This window comes from Humulus lupulus, chromosome X (genome assembly GCF_963169125.1).
Source record: "Humulus lupulus chromosome X, drHumLupu1.1, whole genome shotgun sequence".
Taxonomy (NCBI): domain Eukaryota; kingdom Viridiplantae; phylum Streptophyta; class Magnoliopsida; order Rosales; family Cannabaceae; genus Humulus; species Humulus lupulus.
Genome location: NC_084802.1, coordinates 245,136,387 through 245,154,895, shown reverse-complemented (window position 1 = coordinate 245,154,895; position 18,509 = coordinate 245,136,387). Strand labels below are relative to the sequence as shown.

Below are 18,509 nucleotides of genomic sequence, written 5' to 3'. Positions count from 1 at the left end.
GGCCACATGTACAATTCGACAAGCAGACTCCGGCCCACACTGCTGCACCTTGCCCTTACCTACAACATGAATAGCTAGGTAAGTAATTAAGCTTAGTAAGATTAATCTTTCAAACAAAAATATACTATGACCCAAGGATGGGGTTCTACTAAGAGTAACTGACGCATAAGTCACTACGTGTTGACGGTGAAATCTCGTCAACGATATAAGGTTAGAAAACTAAGACTATATTGCCAAAGGTATCTCAGAAGAAGATGGAGAAAACTTGAAAGAGTAAATGCATAGAACTGCAATGGAGTCGAAATTGTATATTACTTAACAGCCTTAGCATACAATCAATTTTCCAACCCCTTTTCTAGAGGGGTGATGATCTATTTATACTGGAGCTTTAATGGCTCCCCATACATTGTGGTCCCAGGGGACAAGATTGTACAGAGGTACATTGTCAAGGTAGTGGCACAGGTCGTGGTGGAGCAGAAGGTTATGGTGTCGGCCCGGTACATAGTCAGAGGTATGCATGTAGTGCTTCCACTCTCTGTACAAATCTGTACCTCCACTACTTGTAGGACACAGATGTCAGAGTCATGCCTTTGCCCTTTTTCAGGGTTGTACATCCCGTGCTTGTACATTTATCTCATCCCTAGTGGTCCCCTTTACCTAAATATCTTCTCTAGGTTTCTTTATATTTTAGCAAGTATCGATCCATACTTCTTTTATCCCGTCCTTACCTCCAGGTAGGAGGCCTGGAAATAGGCATGTACGAGGCTTGGGGATGGGTCTCACAAGGCAAGACCCTTGGTGCCTAAGCGAGTATCCAGGCATGACTTGGGAATTCACGAGGCATGGGGATGGGTCTCACAAGGCAAGACCCTTGGTGCCTAAGTAAGTACCCATGTATGACCTGGGCATTCACGAGGCTCGGACATGGGTCTCACAAGGCGTGATGGGGTTGCATGAGGGCCACAAGACGATGGTGGCACGAGGCTCCTTAGTGTGGTCATACCTCGCGAGACGCACATGAGCATGGTGAGGTGTGTCTTGCTGTGCGAGGCATTGGCGCGCATCTGGGTCGCGAGGCGCGCAGGTGAGGGCAGCCTCGCATAGTGAGACCATTGTGGCCTTGGCAGGCGCATGCGGGGGAAGGGTAGCCTCGCATGCGGGGGAAGGGCAGCCTCGCATAGTGAGACCCTTGTGGCCTTGGCAGGCACATGCGGGGGAAGGGTAGCCTCGCATGCGGGGGAAGGGCAGCCTCGCATAGTGGGACCCTTGTGGCCTTGGCAGGCACATGCGGGGGAAGGGTAGCCTCGCATGCGGGGGAAGGGCAGCCTTGCATAGTGGGACCCTTGTGGCCTTGGCAGGCGCATGCGGGGGAAGGGTAGCCTCGCATGCGGGGGAAGGGCAGCCTCGCATAGTGGGACCCTTGTGGCCTTGGCAGGCGCATGCGGGGGAAGGGTAGCCTCGCACGCGGGGGAAGGGCAGCCTCGCATAGTGGGACCCTTGTGGCCTTGGCAGGCGCATGCGGGGGAAGGGTAGCCTCGCATGCGGGGGAAGGGCAGCCTCGCATAGTGGGACCCTTGTGGCCTTGGCAGGCACATGCGGGGGAAGGGTAGCCTCGCATATGGGGGAAGGGCAGCCTTGCATAGTGGGACCCTTGTGGCCTTGGCAGGCGCATGCGGGGGAAGGCTAGCCTCGCATGTGGGGGAAGGGCAGCCTCGCATAGTGGGACCCTTGTGGCCTTGGCAGGCGCATGCGGGGGAAGGGTAGCCTCGCATGCGGGGGAAGGGCAGCCTCGCATAGTGGGACCCTTGTGGCCTTGGCAGGCGCATGCGGGGGAAGGGTAGCCTCGCATGCGGGGGAAGGGCAGCCTCGCATAGTGGGACCCTTGTGGCCTTGGCAAGCGTATGCGGGGGAAGGGTAGCCTCGCATGCGGGGGAAGGGCAGCCTCGCATAGTGGGACCCTTGTGGCCTTGGCATGTGCATGCGGGGGAAGGGTAACCTCGTATGCGGGGGAAGGGCAGCCTCGCATAGTGGGACCCTTGTGCGTCGTTGGGGGGTGCATGGCGCGAGGCCCTTGATGCGCCTGGCCCCTTGTGACCCGTAGCTTGGCCTCCTAGCCTAACAAGGCCATACTTCACAGCCCACAAGGTGATGCTTCCCTTGGGATAATCTCCCGGTTTCACAAGACTTACAGGTCTAAGCCTGATAATGTGACTAAGTGCGTATTTTAACCATTTATTGGGGATTTTTTTCTTGGTGGATTTTTGGCATCCACACTACGATATTGGAAAACTTCCGAACCCTATCAAACAAGGTATAAAATTCAAACCAGATCATTAGCTTAGTTGTACCGAACAACTAAATAAATTCAAAATCAACCTGCACGCGGAAAATCTCAAAACAAGCAGCTATAAGATATAAATGCATAACACCATTCTACAATGGCTACAAAAATCACTAAAGAGCTACAAAAATATAATGAGGTGTCCGGGCACCTCTTAGATCATAACCACTAAAATTCACCGGGCACTTACTACCTGTTTAAGCATTTCATTGGCCGACCGTACTTCCCCTTACCACGGTCACCAACTCGAGTGACAGTATTACCTAGTAATCGCTGGATTTACAATAGCGTTGTCCCAGTACACACACTGGATTTCACAATAATACAACAATTAAACATCTCGGTAGCTAGCCGGATTCACATATCAATAGTCAATTCACACACAAACCAGACTCCCCCCTGAGTACCCCGGTAACAAATCAACAAACATTCGATCGTGCTTCCCCCTACTCTGATCACAAATCAACAGACATTCGACCATGTTTCCCCTACCCCGATCATTAGCTCGTATACCAATATGATCTAGTAATCACTGGATTTCATTGGAACATTATGTACACTTAATAGTACCCCCTAGCCATTACTAATTCATCCCTTAATCAATCTAGTGTAAAGAACTATAACAGACAATACACTAGCATGTTTCATGTTGTATCCAAAAAGGTCCAAATTAACTTACTTGGATTTCTTAGCATTTGTCTGTGGGATTTCTTTATCAAGAGGTGGACCTTCCCGCTTAGGTGACACTATAGTGAATCCATACAATGACTTGGATTAATTAGGGCAATTATCTTAGAAAGTTTGTTTAAAAATTTGGGCATTAAAAATCTAACACCCAACTCTTGTTAAGTCATACCATATTTCAACATGCATTTAAACATGTAAAAATACAGCCTCTAAGTGTCGGGAAAAAATGGTTTCCAAAACCACTTCCGAAATCCGGTCTATAACTATCTTAGTCCTCAAGGTAAAAGTTTTTAGTATTCGAAGTCATTAATGAGTTCGCGGAGTCCTACTTCTAATGGTGACGGGGTCTAATTACAATGTTCCTATAAGTTTTTGTAAAAACCACCATTAATTAATCTCTCTAAGAAATATCCCTTTTATTCTCTTAAAAAAATATCGCTTAATGATTATTTCTAAGAAACTAGTTACAACTTCCATTATATAAATTTTTTTCTTGGAGAGAATTTATTTTAATAAAACTTGTGTTTACTTAGTTCGTTAAATTACCAAATACGCCAATAAACTCTATTTAAAGCTTTTTGTGTAAAGAAATGACAAAAATACCATGTTTTTTTTTTACCAATTAAGACTTATTTAAATTATTTTTAGAAAAAAAAAATCTTTTAAGGTAAGCCTAATCAAAATGGTAACCATTTTTAAAAAATAAGTTTGCTCATTATAAAGAAAACCAATTTTAAATGTAATTTTTCAAAAGTGGGCAATTCGACCCCTTTACTTAATTTAAAGAAAATCTTAAGATAAAAAATTTAGAAAAATATTTTTTTAATCATGTTTAAGAGTAAATTGAAAATACACTTATAATAAAATTGTGGAAATTTTTTTTATAACCAATTATTGTAGCAAACCCTAATATTTTGTAAGTGTTGATAACTATCCATTCTATGAGGAATTCCCAACTTTGGAATGTCGCCATTCCTAAATTGATTACTGGTTTGCTATGAGACTATACAGGTCTAAACTTTCATACAAAAAAAATGTTTACACAAAATTTCAGCGAAAACAGAGCTCTCCTTCAAGGTGAAACTCATTCTCAAAACTCTAGTTTAAGCTGTCCACATTTTATAGAAATTGCAGTTTTAATCTTCCAACTTAGAAAAATTATAACTCCCAACTTATAGTGAATTTTTAGAAAATGTTTCATAGAGTTAATATTTAATATACTAAAAATGTTTAGTTAAAATTTCAGCCACAAATAATTATTTTAACCTATTCAAATCGTTGCTCAAAGTCTCAATGTTAAAACTGCCAGTCAACATTTCAGATTGTACTTGAAATCCCAAAGTGCTCATAACTTTAGTTAAACAAAATGTTTTTCAATGGTTAAAGATGTTAAATTCATGTACTCTTCCTAAATAATGCATTAGTGAAAATCCTATTTTTTTAAACCAGGTCATTTAGGCACTGTAAAAGTATTTGAAAGCTACTGTAACATTTTTGGCAGCAAGCTATCTTCAACAAAGCCTATGGAAACTTTGGATTTCCACTACCAACAACCACAACTTGCATGCATGCAAACTGTAAATCCTATAATTGGCATTTTTATAGAAATATCTTTTTTCTTAAAAGATAAATTGGTTGATTTAATTGTTTCCTTTTATTATAATTTTCGGAAATATTTGTTTTCCTTTTATTATAATTTTCGGAAATATTTGTTTTCCTTTATTATATTTTTCGGATTTGTTTGGAAATATTTGGTTTCCTTTATTCCAATTTTCGGAAACCCTTTTTCCTTTTGTGTGATTTTTGGTCAATAATATGCTTTCTTATTTAGCATATATTGTCTCATTTTGTTTATAAAGGAAACAAAGTTTATTGCAAATATTCGGTACTTACCCAAAGTTATTTTTAGATTATTTGCTGATATATTTTCGTGCAGCTCAAGGATTGCAATTAGGAAACTGGTTCTTAATGTCATTAATTATTGTTTCCTTTTTGAGCTTGTTTTGATCCGACACAGGTCTGAGCTGTCCCGACCGATATCGCATCTGTCGGATCATCATCTTCTAAAAAAGGCAACTCTTCGACAATCAAGAATAACTTCTATGATTCTTGCATTTATTAGAAGAATTATTTCTCTGCCTTTGTGAGCACGAAAAAGACACTATAAATAGGGCTCTAAAGGCAGTGAGAAAAGTGAACTCTTTGGTGCATTATTCGTGAGCTTTATTGTAATATTTGTGAGAGTTCTTCTTTGTATTCAAGATCATAAGTATTCACGTAATCTTGTAGAATTGTGTGTGTTTAGTTTTTAGTGGTGAGCTTATACCATGTTCATGAGTGAATACACATTGTAATTTGAACACAGCGTTTGTAGTCTTCGGGAGAAGATTTTTTACAAGCCTTGCGTCGGGAGGATGCAAGCACTCGTTGACCATTGAAGGGAGTTCAAGTGGTTGAGCGTTTCAATCAAGATCAGATTAGTGAAGAGAAGTACAACAAGTTGCGGCAAATCTCAAGAGGGAGTCTTGTTTTGTTTAAGTCAAAGTTTTTGTACTTGTGATTCTTTATTAATTGGTTTTATTCTCTAGGCGTGGCCCCAAGGAGTAGGTTATCCGAAAGGGTTTATGAACCTTGTAAAAATTCGCTGTGTTCTTTATTCTTTTGCACTGTCTTTTTATTGTGTTCAGTTTCTGTCGTGACAAGTTTGGTTTCTGTCCTGACAGAACTGTATTCTGTGCAAACAGTTAATTACCATTCCGCACTTTAATTAATTCACTTGGTTTAATTAATTTGGTAATTACTAAAAACGGAATTTCAATTGGTATCAGAGCGGGTCACTCATTTCTGAGTGTGATCTTGGTTTATTCCGTTTGTTGCTCTTGTTCTTGCAATGTCTTTTTTCACAGAAGGAGGTTCCATAACTCGCCCCCCTTTACTTAACGATTCAAACTATCCATATTGGAAAGTTCGAATGAGAGCCTTTATCAAATCTCAAGATGAAAAGGCTTGGAGAGCTGTTTTAAGTGGTTGGACTCCTCCAGCAGAAAGAGATGATATAACTAAGGTAAAATCTGAACTTGAATGGACTGATGCTGAAGATAAACTGTCCAGTTACAACAATAAAGCATTACATGCTATTTTTAATGGTGTTGGTGAAGGTTACATTAAATTGATTTCTTCATGTGTTTTGGCCAAAGATGCTTGGCAAATTCTTCAAACTCAATTTGAAGGAACTGTTGATGTCAAGCGTTCTAGGCTTGTTATGCTCACAAAAAAATTTGAAAATGAATGAAAATGAAACCCTCACTGAATTTTATGAGAAATTGTCAGATATTGCTAACGAATATTTTGCTCTTGGTGAAAAACTTGAAGAGAATGTTTTGGTTCGAAAAATTGTTAGAGTTCTCCCTGATAGGTTTCAGACAAAGCTAACTGCAATTGAAGAAGCAAAAGATCTGGACAAAATAAAAGTAAAGGAACTGATGGGTTCACTTCGAACTTTTGAACTAAACCAACAAATTAGACAAAAAGGTAAGACAGAGGAAATCAAGGAAAAATCTATTTCCTTGAAATCCTCTAAAGAAAAGAAGGAAAGTTCGGATGATGAGGATGATGAGATGGCTTTGTTGACAAAAAATTTCCAAAAATACATAAAGAAATTGGGAAACAAAAAGGCCATATCCAAAAACCCAAAAGGTAATTTTTCTAAACCCTTCGAGACTAATAAAAAGGGTATTCAGTGCAGGGAATGTGAAGGATTTGGACACATTCAATCTAAGTGTGCAAATACCTTAAAGAAAAAGAAAGTCATGACAGCCACATGGAGTGATCAAGACTCTGAACAGAGTGATGAGGAGGAAAATAGTGTTACCTTAACCTCTGTTCACAAAGGTATTGTTTTTTCTTCAGTCGATTACAAGGATGTATTATGCCTTAATAATTCTGTTCTGAACAATGAGAATTCAGACAGTGATTCTGATGATTCTGATTTAGATGAGGAGTCATTGAAAGAGTCTTATAAAATAATGTATGATCAATGGCTGAAAGTGTGTTCTGAGAATCGTCTAATGGCTGGCAATAATAAAAATTTTGTTGAAAAAATTGAAAAACTTTAGATGATTATTGCTTCCAAAAATGATGAAATTATTTCTTTGAATAAAGAAATTGAGTTTTTGCAAAAAGGTGTCAAAATTCTTAATCCTAGATCTGGAATTTTGGATGATATTCTTTCTGTAGGAAAAAAGGTTGGTGACTACAATGGATTAGGATCTAATGGATCTGAGTCCTCAAGAAAAACGGTTTTTGTAAAATCTATGAATTATCCGTCTGTTGTGTCAACTAACCGTGTTGCAGGAACAAGTCACACTGCTGAGAGGACAAAGTTGTCATCTGTTGAAACAGATCTACAACTAAAGAAAATTTCTCCAAAAAGAAACATTGAACATTTTGTACCAGTTTGTCATTTTTGTGGGATGAAAGGTCACATAAGACCTAAGTGTTTTTCTCTGTTAAACTTATTCAAAAAGAATTATGATAAACACTTTGGTGGTATGAATCAATTCTTGACCAAAAGAAATTCAAAATCAAAAACAGTATGGGTCAAGAAAGTTAACTATGTTTGCTTGGCTACTTTTACCTGTCACAAAATGCATGCATCTAGTTCATGGTACTTTGATAGCGGCTGTTCAAGACATATGACAGATAATGCCAACATACTTACCAACTTCAAATCCTTGAAGTGTGGAGTAGTAACTTTTGGGGATGGAATGACAGGAAATATTTTAGGTAAAGGTACTCTAAACATTGAAGGGTTACCGAAACTGAAAAATGTGCTTCTTGTTGATGGGCTGAAAGCCAACTTAATTAGCATAAGTCAAATTTGTGACCAAGGTTTTTATGTTAATTTTTCACATGATGAGTGTAATGTTTTAAATCAAAATGGTGATATTATTCTCAAAGGCTCTCGTTCTTTGGATAATTGTTACACTCTCACACAAAAATTCACATGTCATGCATCTTCATCAAGTTTTAATATTACTGACTTGTGGCATGAAAAACTTGGTCATATAAATTTCGAAAACTTGAAAAAGATTGCTAATGCAGGTCTCATCCGTGGTATACCCAAGTTGGGTAAAGAATCACTTGGTAAGTGTGAATCATGCCAATTGGGAAAACAGTTGAAAATTTCCCATAAAGCATTATCTGATGTTAATACTTCAAATGTGTTAGAATTATTGCATATGGATCTCATGGGTCCTATACAAGTTGAAAGTATTAATGGCAAGAGATACATTTTTGTTTGTGTGGATGATTTTTCTAGGTTTACTTAGGTAGATTTCTTAAGAGAAAAATCAGATACATTTGAAGCTTTTCAAACTCTATGTACAAGATTGAGAGTTGAAAATAATTGTAACATTGGAAAGATTGTACAAATAAGGAGTGATCATGGTAAGGAGTTTGAAAATTCTGTTTATGATGAATATTGTAAATCGTTTGGAATTTTGCATGAATTTTCTGCTCCCAAAACCCCTGAACAAAATGGGGTAGTGGAACGGAAAAATCGTACCTTGCAGGAAATGGCCAGAGTTATGCTTAACAGCAAAAAACTCACAAAGAAATTGTGGGCAGAAGCTATTAATACAACTTGTTACACAATTAATCGTGTTTTTCTGCATCCAGGTACAAACAAAAGTCCTTATGAAATCTGGAAAGGTAGAAAACCCAATGTTAACTACTTTCATGTTTTTGGGTGTCTATGCTATATTCTTAGAGATCGTGAGAATCTAGGAAAATTTGATGCCAAGAGTGATATGGGAGTTTTTCTTGGTTATTCCACTAATAGTATGGCTTATCGTGTCTATAATATGAGAACCCAAACTATTATAGAATCAGCTAATGTGGTTGTTGATGATTTAAAAGATTTTTCTGAGTACTCCCATGAGGAGGAAATTGATAGGCTCATTGATGTTCAACATCATAAAGAAATGGCAGATCCGACAGCACAGCCTTCAGAGGGGACAACAGTCGCTACTGACGTATCAAAAGCCAATTCTATTGAAACAACAACTGGGCAAACAGAAAAAGAAAATCCAATTACTTCCTCTGACTCAGTTCAAAAGGAACCATCAACCAGAGTAAAAAAGAATCACCCTTCTGACCTTATTTTGGGAAATCTTGAAGAAAGTATGGTCACTCGAAAGAGGTATGTAAATTTGGTTCAATTTGTTTGTTTTACTGACACTTTGGAACCTAAAAATGTGAAGGAGGCCTTAAATGATGAATCATGGATCAATGCTATGCAAGAAGAGTTAGATCAATTCACAAGGAATGAGGTATGGATTCTTGTCCCTAGACCGAGTCATACCAATGTTATAGGTACAAAGTGGATATTTAAAAATAAAACTGATGAATTTGGGACCATAATAAGAAATAAAGCTAGACTAGTTGCTTAGGGGTACACTCAAGTTGAAGGAATTGATTTTGATGAGACATTTGGCCCTGTTGCAAGACTTGAATCCATAAGATTATTACTAGCTATTTCATGTGTTCTTGGTTTTAAATTGTTCCAAATGGATATAAAATCCGCCTTTTTAAATGGATTTTTGAATGAGGAAGCTTATGTGGAACAGCCCAAAGGGTTTGAGGATCCTTACAATCCTAATCATGTTTTTAAATTGCAAAAAGCTTTGTATGGGCTGAAACAAGCCCCACGGGCTTGGTATGAGAGACTAACTCAATTTTTGGTCTCAAAGGGGTACAAGATAGGGGGAGTAAACAAAACACTGTTTATCAAAAATGTTGATGAAAATATTATGATAGCACAAATCTATGTTGATGATATAGTGTTCGGTTCTACTAATGATTCTCTAGTGCAGGAATTTGTGAAACAAATGCAGGAAGAGTTTGAGATGAGCATGGTAGGAGAACTCAATTTCTTCCTAGGAATTCAAGTGAAGCAGTCTGATGAAGGAATTTTCATTTCACAAAGCAAGTATGCAAGAAGTCTTGTGAAAAGATTTGGACTCGATGCATCTAAACCTGCTAAAACTCCCATCGGTACCACGGTCAAATTGTCTAAAGATGAAAATGGGAAGAAAGTTGATCCAACTCTTTACAGGAGTATGATTGGGAGTCTCCTTTACTTAACTGCAAGTCTCCCTAACATAAGTTACAGTGTTGGGGTGTGTGCTCGTTTCCAAGGGAACCCCATGGAGTCTCATGTGACTGCTGTAAAAAGAACTATTCGTTACATCAATAATACTCTTGATTTAGGCATTTGGTACTCCAAAGAAACAAACTCTAACCTTGTGTGTTATAGTGATGCAGATTGGGCAGGAAACACTGATGATCGAAAAAGCACAAGTGGTGGTTGTTTTTACTTAGGAAACAATTTGGTCTCCTGGCATAGTAAAAAACAAAACTCCATCTCCTTGTCAACAGCCGAAGCTGAGTACATTGCTGCTGGAAGCTGTTGTACTCAACTTTTGTGGATGAAACAAATGTTGGTAGACTATGGGTTTGATGTTAAAACTTTAACCATTTTTTGTGATAATACAAGTGCTATTAATATCTCCAAAAATCCTATTCAGCACTCTCGCACCAAACATATTGACATTCGTCATCATTTTATTAGGGAACTTGTTGAAAATAAAACATTGATTTTAGAATATGTTGAGACTAACAAAAAAATTGCAGATATCTTTACTAAAGCCTTAGACACGGTCAGATTTGATTCCCTCAGGAAGTCCTTGGGGGTTTGTTTTATTTGAAATTTCCAATAAATTGATTATCTTGCCTTACATATGTGCTTGCGTAAATCTCTTGTCCTGTTTGGAAGAAATTTGATGAGTATATTTTTTGTATTTTAGAAAATGATTGTTATAAGTCTTATACTTTGTTGGAATAAAATACCATATTTGAAAAATTATAGACCATCCAATTTATATTTGATCGAATCATTATCTTTGTATGAGCATTCCTAATCCAGTTTCTTTTGCAGGCTCCATTTTGGAAAAGAGCTACCTAAACTGATGTGTGAAAGCCGACACTGCGTAAGTTGGTACCAGGTAATTAGCAATTATATTGGAGGATACTCTACCAGCGTAAAGGGCTACCATCAGTATAAGAGTTATAGCCTCCATTATGGTTACAATTGGAAAAGGGCTAAAAAATCGCCAAATATGGGCAATGATCCCAGCTTTAAAACGCCAAAAAGAAACGCCAAATTGTTTACACCTGCACACACATATGCCTGTTCTAGACGGTGTAAGATGGTTGTAAGACTCATACATATAATGAATTGACTCAAATATGTTTTGTGATTGGTATGTTTTTCGAATTATGGTCTCTTAGTATTTGAATTATAACTCATTTCTCTAATTTGTGAAAAATTTGGTTATCTTGTTTCTTCTGAACAGGACTTGGCATTTACATGGACACATATGGTATGGCAATTTACACTTTATTTTCGGCAATTTTTGTAATAAAAAATAAAAATAAAATTGAAAAATAAAATCTGTTATCTACCGTGTACTTAAAAAAAATGTTTGAAAAATTAATTTATGCAATTTATTTGTTTTATCTCAATATATTCTAAAAATATTCAAAAGTTTCCAATTTTGAGGTGTGACAGAATTTGTTTTAAAAAGGGAGATATTTTGGCATTTATCACAAAAAATACGGTTACCCATTTTTGGTTACCCAATCTTGAACTTGCCTCATTTGTGTTCCGAATACTTTATATATTCGTAGTCCCTTTGGTTGTTTTATAATCAGTGTTTTCTTGTTAAATCTCTCACATATAACCGAAGTGTTTAGGGTTTCGTTCTTTGTGTGTTTCACTTGTTTCTCTCTTAGCAGCCATGAAGACTCGAGGCCGTGGTTCATCTTCCAAGTCCGTGAAGTCTCAGCAGGAGACACTTCCTGAATCTGTTCCCACTGCCACTCCTTCGGTCCCAGCATCAATCCTTGCTGTCTCTCCTACTCCAGGCCGTCGTTCTAAAACCATAGCAAGAAAGAAGGTTCTTGCTCTTCCGGGTCCTATAAGTTCATCTGTTCTTGGTGCTTCTAGCAAAGGAGTTACGTTCCCGAATTTGGATGCTGAGCCAATTCCAGCCTCAGTGGTTTCACTCGCCTCTCCCGAAGGTCAAATAAAAGCCAAATCGGCCTTGGCAACTAGTCAGTCCAAATCAATTTCTACTGAAGATGTGTCTGCTCCATCTAATCATGACTCTGAATCCTAACTATCTCCTGATGTGTTGACACCCAAGGCAAAGGGCAAACGTAAGTCCAAAACTGTTGGGTCAAAGAAAGGGAAAAAGGCCAATGTGGCTCCATCCAAAGATACCAGCTCCATCTCTGATTCATCTCCTTTATCTCATTTTAAATTAAAGGCCAAAATCAATCCTCCGCCATGCACCTCATCGGAGGATGTCTCTCCCGAGACGGAAGACTCTCAGCCTGAGTTGGACCCTTCTTTGACCGATCCAAATCCTGAAGTTCCTCTTGATGATTTGGCTAAGGAGACTGACTCTGAAGAAGACCCATCTGAAGCCTCTCCTGTTGCATCGGGCCCAAAAGGCACCACTCCTTTGGCATTTCCCGAATTTTCTTCCAAACTTGGGAAGCAAAAAGGTGCTCCTGTTCGAACTTCAGGTTCTTTCAAAGCCCATTCTCTTACATTCTGTTTTAATGATAATGAGAAGAACATGCAATTTTATGACCATCGTCATTTCATAAGTGAACGCAATTTTCTTTTTGCTCCTCATCGTGTTTATGGGGTATTGCTTACTTTAGAGGAAAGAGGTTGGTTGCGATCCTTGTCTGGGTTTGATGGGTTTGTGCCTCGGGTTGTTAAAGAATTTTATGCAAATTTGAATGATGAGTTATTAGACCAATCTTCTTTTATGTTCCATAAAGTTTATGTTAGGGGTCATTGGTATAATTTTAGCCCGTCCGAAATTGCTAAGGCTCTCAATCTCGTCCTTGTGGAGATTGATGATTCTATTGAATTTGCAAAGGACCAAGTTTTGTCTGAACTGGTTGGTCAGGCTATGGTGTGGGAACCGAGCACCTCTCTTCGAGTCACCGATCTCACTCATTTCTATGGTGCTCTTTTCAAATTTGCTATGTTTAATTGGATGCCTACCACTCATTCCTCCACCATCACTCAAGATATGGTCTTCCTATTGTTCAAAATTGGTACTGGAGTCGCCATAGATCTTGGAGCTGTTATTTTTGACCAAATCATGTCTCTAAGTGGTGCCAAACGTAAGGGGCAACACTTGCTGTTTCCACAGGTCATTTACAAACTTTTGGACTCTCAACGTCCTCTAAAGAAGTCTCATGAGACCTTGACTTCTCCCCTGGTTGGTCCCACCTATACAGTCAAAAATGATCATCCTCCATCCACATCTCGGAAAGTCAAAGGAATTAATCTTGCTGGTCCTGCTTCTGGAAATGTTGTGACCGAAGCACCTGCTGTCCCGACAGATCTTGCTGTTGTCCGGACAGGGATTCAAAATCTTTCTGACCAGTTCTCTCAAATGGAGGAGACTCAGCGCACCATTCTCGCTTCATTGGCCATTCTCAATGCATCCAACTCTCCTGCCCCATGATGATCCCAGTACCTTTGTTCTATTTCACTTTTGTTCGTTGTAAAAGAACACTTAATGTGTCTTTCTTTTGGTTTCATTTTCTTTGTTCTTTGGCATTTTTCTTAGACAAAGAGGGGGAGAGAGAGTAACTCTATTTTTTTTTTTTGGTACATTGACCTGCTGTTTCATATTGTTCTTGGTTAACTATGCTTTGGTTATCTATCGCAGGGGGAGTCATTTTTTGATTATTTTGTGACTCTTATGATTTTAAGCACTTACTTGTGTTTTGCAGGGATCTTTTAAAAATAGATATTCCTTGTCTATAAAATTGCCAAAGGGGGAGATTGTAAATCCTATAATTGGCATTTTTATAGAAATATCTTTTTTCTTAAAAGATAAATTGGTTGATTTAATTGTTTCCTTTTATTATAATTTTCAGAAATATTTGTTTTCCTTTTATTATAATTTTTGAAAATATTTGTTTTCCTTTATCATATTTTTCGGATTTGTTTGGAAATATTTGGTTTCCTTTATTCCAATTTTTGGAAACCCTCTTTCCTTTTGTGTGATTTTTGGTCAATAATATGCTTTCTTATTTAGCATATATTGTCTCATTTTGTTTATAAAGGAAACAAAGTTTATTGCAAATATTCGGTACTTACCCAAAGTTATTTTTGGATTATTTGCTGATATATTTTCGTGCAGCTCAAGGATTGTAATCAGGAAACTGGTTCTTAATGTCATTAATTATTGTTTCCTTTTTGAGCTTGTTTTTATCCGACACAGGTCTGAGCTGTCCCCACCGATATCGCATCTGTCGGATCACCATCTTCTAAAAAAGGCAACTCTTCGACAATCAAGAATAACTTCTGTGATTCTTGCCTTTATTAGAAGAATTCTTTCTCTGCCTTTGTGAGCACGAAAAAGACTTTATAAATAGGGCTCTAAAGACAGTGAGAAAAGTGAACTCTTTGGTGCATTATTCGTGAGCTTTATTGTAATATTTGTGAGAGTTCTTCTTTGTATTCAAGATCATAAGTATTCACGTGATCTTGTAGAATTATGTGTGTTTAGTTTTTAGTGGTGAGCTTATACCATGTTCATGAGTGAATACACATTGTAATTTGAACACAGCGTTTGTAGTCTTCGGGAGAAGATTTTTTACAAGCCTTGCTTCGGGAGGATGCAAGCACTCGCTGACCATTGAAGGGAGTTCAAGTGGTTGACCGTTTCAATCAAGATCAGATTAGTGAAGAGAAGTACAACAAGTTGCGGCAAATCTCAAGAGGGAGTCTTGTTTTGTTTAAGTCAATGTTTTTGTACTTGTGATTCTTTATTAATTGGTTTTATTCTCTGGGCGTGGCCCCAAGGAGTAGGTTATCCGAAAGGGTTTATGAACCTTGTAAAAATTCGTTGTGTTCTTTATTATTTTGCACTGTCTTTTTATTATGTTCAGTTTCTGTCGTGACAAGTTTGGTTTCTGTCCCGACAGAACTGTATTCTGTGCAAACAGTTAATTACCATTCCACACTTTAATTAATTCACTTGGTTTAATTAATTTGGTAATTACTAAAAACGGAATTTCACAAACCAAACAGCCATAAAAGCAATAATAATCATCAACCCACCTATTTTAACACTAAACATGACCCAAAAACTTAGATGGTAGGATCATATAAAAAGATTTAAGGTAAAGAGTCAAAATTTTACCTTTGTATTAAAGTTTTGAGTTTGACTTCTATGGTTTGGCTCTAAGCTTCCCAAATGTTTTCCAAATTCCAACCTCTCCCCAATGCCTCTTCAAGATCAGATTTGATTCAATAAAAAAAAGAAAAAAGAGAAGAACCACCAAAATTTCAAAACCCTAATGAAAGCTTACCTTGTTAGTGTCCAAATCTCCAAGTATGCCCTAGAAGCTCTTGGATCTTGCATGCAACACTCTTAGGTTCTATATCAAAGATCAAAGAGTGTTTTTAAGAGTGGATTCTCAGAAACAAAGTGGAAAAAGAGAGCCCTAGGTTCGGCATAAGGGAGAAGAAAAGAAACTTTCGTGAACATTACCTCTTTCGTGACTTGTTTCTTCAAGATAAGCCTAGGAGCTTCAATGGAGGCTCTTCATTTCCTTAGAGAGAGAGAGGGAGCACAAAATTTTGAGAGGAAAATTGCAAGAAAAGGGTCTGAATTTTTTTGTTGTTTGATAACTCTTTAATAAAGAGTTATTTCATGTGCTTTTGAGCTTATAATTGTAAAAAAAAATCTTGGGTGATGTTAGTTTATTTTTAGTTTTTGTAGATAACTTTGGTGTTTATATGATCTTAATTAAGTCTAGTTATTTTTTGTAGTTTTTAATAGCCAATGGGTTGAAGATAATAGTTTCATGAATAGATATTTGTACAAAGAATGAACTAACACGTGAAACTATCTAAATTGAATTTTTGATGCCTGAATTGTCAGGTTTTGCTGTAGCAAAGCCGATTTTGCTGAAGCATTTTGATCAAGCAGTTTTTGAGCACCTAGAACACGTGGCAAGTCAATGGGTGAGTTGGAATAGTGGCGGAGGTGGCAAGTACAGAAAGCATGAGTCAAAATTTGGGATAAAATGACAAAAGAAAAGAGGAACTCACGTTTTTTAGAAGGAAGGGCAATATTGCACTTTTGGGGCTAAAGGAGGAAACCTAGAATATACTTAAAGAGGTATCAGCCGAAATAGAGAAGGATGCAGCCATTTTTGGAAAAGAAAAACCAGCAAGAAGAAGGAAAGAAACCCATAAATCAGCAAGGAAGAAGGAGGACGAAAAAGAGAGCTCAAGCATCATTTTGGATTTGTTCTTTCTTCTATTCCTAAACTCCATTTTTATATTTTCTAAGTGATTTCTGAATCTAAATATTATGGGCTGTTTAGATTGTGGATTAATTTTTATTAACTCAGTCATGAATTAATTTTTAGGTGGCTTGAATTGTTGATGAACCCTATGTTATAGTCTAGTAATTTCTTGCACTTTATTTTAGTAAAATCTCTCTTGTTCATTCAAGTGTGCTTATATTAATTTCTTGTTGTTGTTTGGCCAGCCATGGCAAGATATTCAGTTATGTTTAATACTGGAAAGATTAAATGTAATGGGAAGAACTTGGATGACATAAGTCATAATCCAGGTTAGATTATGTTAGTAAGTAACATAGGGATGTGTTATTTGCCTTGTGTAACTTTTGAGAATTAAACTTTGAATTTGCATTCTTAAATCTGGTTTTGCATAGGAATATGCTTAATTAGGTAAAAGAATTAATGTCATAAAATTTGGGAAAGTTTTATGAGTATTTAATGAATTCTTGTTAACCTGGGAGTTTTGCTAGAATATTGTTGCCGTAATCTGTTCGCAATTTGTTCAGGACGATTAATATAGGGGAAATCAAAAATTCAAGTCTATTTTGCAATCCATATATCTCTTTCAATTTTCTTGTTCAGTTCAGTTTTAATTTCATTATTTCCATCTTTTTAATATTTTGCTCAACCTATAAACAACTCATTTGATTTTTAGTACTTTTAAGTTGTGTAGTAATTGTTTTGCTTATTTTTCTATTTTACAATCCCTGTGGAGACGATTTACTTATCATTGTATTACTTGTGTGACTATGTGTACTTGTGTATTTAAAATCAAATATTAATTTATCACAAGTTTTTGGCGTCGTTTCCAGGGATTGGAATTAGAAATTTTTGTAATATCAATTACTTGCAATTTATTTTTTCTCTGTTGAGCTGACTTGGTTTACTTGCTCTTGTGCTTTCTCAGGTGATTTACTATATGAATGAGAAAGAAGACATTTAACTAGCTCCTACTGACCCTAAGATTGAAGAACAATTAAAAGAAGACTAAGGGAACAACTGGCTCAAAATCACCTTAATATGGCTGAAGAGGTTGAAGGAGTTGAGGGTGCTAATAATGTCACTAACGCAATTGCTATGGTTGATGATAGAGAGAGAGAGAGAGAGCCATAAGGGAGTATGCTGCCCCCATGCTTAATGAGCTCAATCTGAGCATTGTTAGGCCTGAAATTCAAGCACCCCAATTCGAGTTAAAGCCCATTATGTTCTAAATGTTGCAAACAATGGGTCAATTTTGTGGGCTGCCTACTGAGGATCCTCATCTTCATCTTCGCTCATTTTTGGAGGTGAGTGATTCTTTCAAGCTACAAGGAGTGAGTGATAAGGCCCTAAGGTTGAAATTGTTCCCTTTCTCTTTGAGGGATCGAGCTAGAGCTTGGCTAAACACTATTCCTCCCGACTCGGTGACTACATGGAATGAGTTGGCTGAAAAATTCTTGATGAAGTACTTTCCTCCTACCAAAAATGCTAAGTTTCGCAATGAAATCATGTCATTTCAGCAGCTGAAAGATGAATCATTTTGTGAAGCTTGGGAGAGATTCAAGGAGTTATTGAGGAAATTCCCACACCATGGGATCCCACATTGTATACAAATGGAAACATTCTATAACGGGCTCAATTCTTCCACTCACATGGTGTTAGATGCTTCAGCTAATAGGGCTATTCTCTCTAAGTCCTAGAATGAAGCCTATGAGATTTTGGAGAGGATGGCTAGCAACAATTATCAATGGTCCAATGCTAGAGCCTCAACAAGTCGAAAAGTGGCTGGTATACTTGAAGTGGATGCATTGACAGCTTTGACCGCTCAAGTTTCTTCAATGACTAACCTTCTCAAGAACATGAGTTTGGGGGGAATGGTACAACCAGTGCTATGGGACAAGTTCCTGATGTATCTTGTGTTTATTGTGGAGATGGGCACACATTTGAGAGTTTCCCTTCGAATCTCGCTTAGATTTGTTATGTGGGGAATCAAAATGCCAATCGTAATAACCCATATTCAAACTCT

At 37.7% G+C, this 18,509-nt stretch overlaps 1 non-coding gene across 1 annotated transcript; it reads right to left on the bottom strand.

Moving 5' to 3' along the window:
• Positions 1–17,973: 17,973 nt before the first annotated feature.
• LOC133807837 (small nucleolar RNA R71) lies at positions 17,974–18,080 on the bottom strand. The gene has a single exon (XR_009879727.1). It is a non-coding gene; the product is annotated as a small nucleolar RNA R71 (small nucleolar RNA).
• Positions 18,081–18,509: the final 429 nt, after the last annotated feature.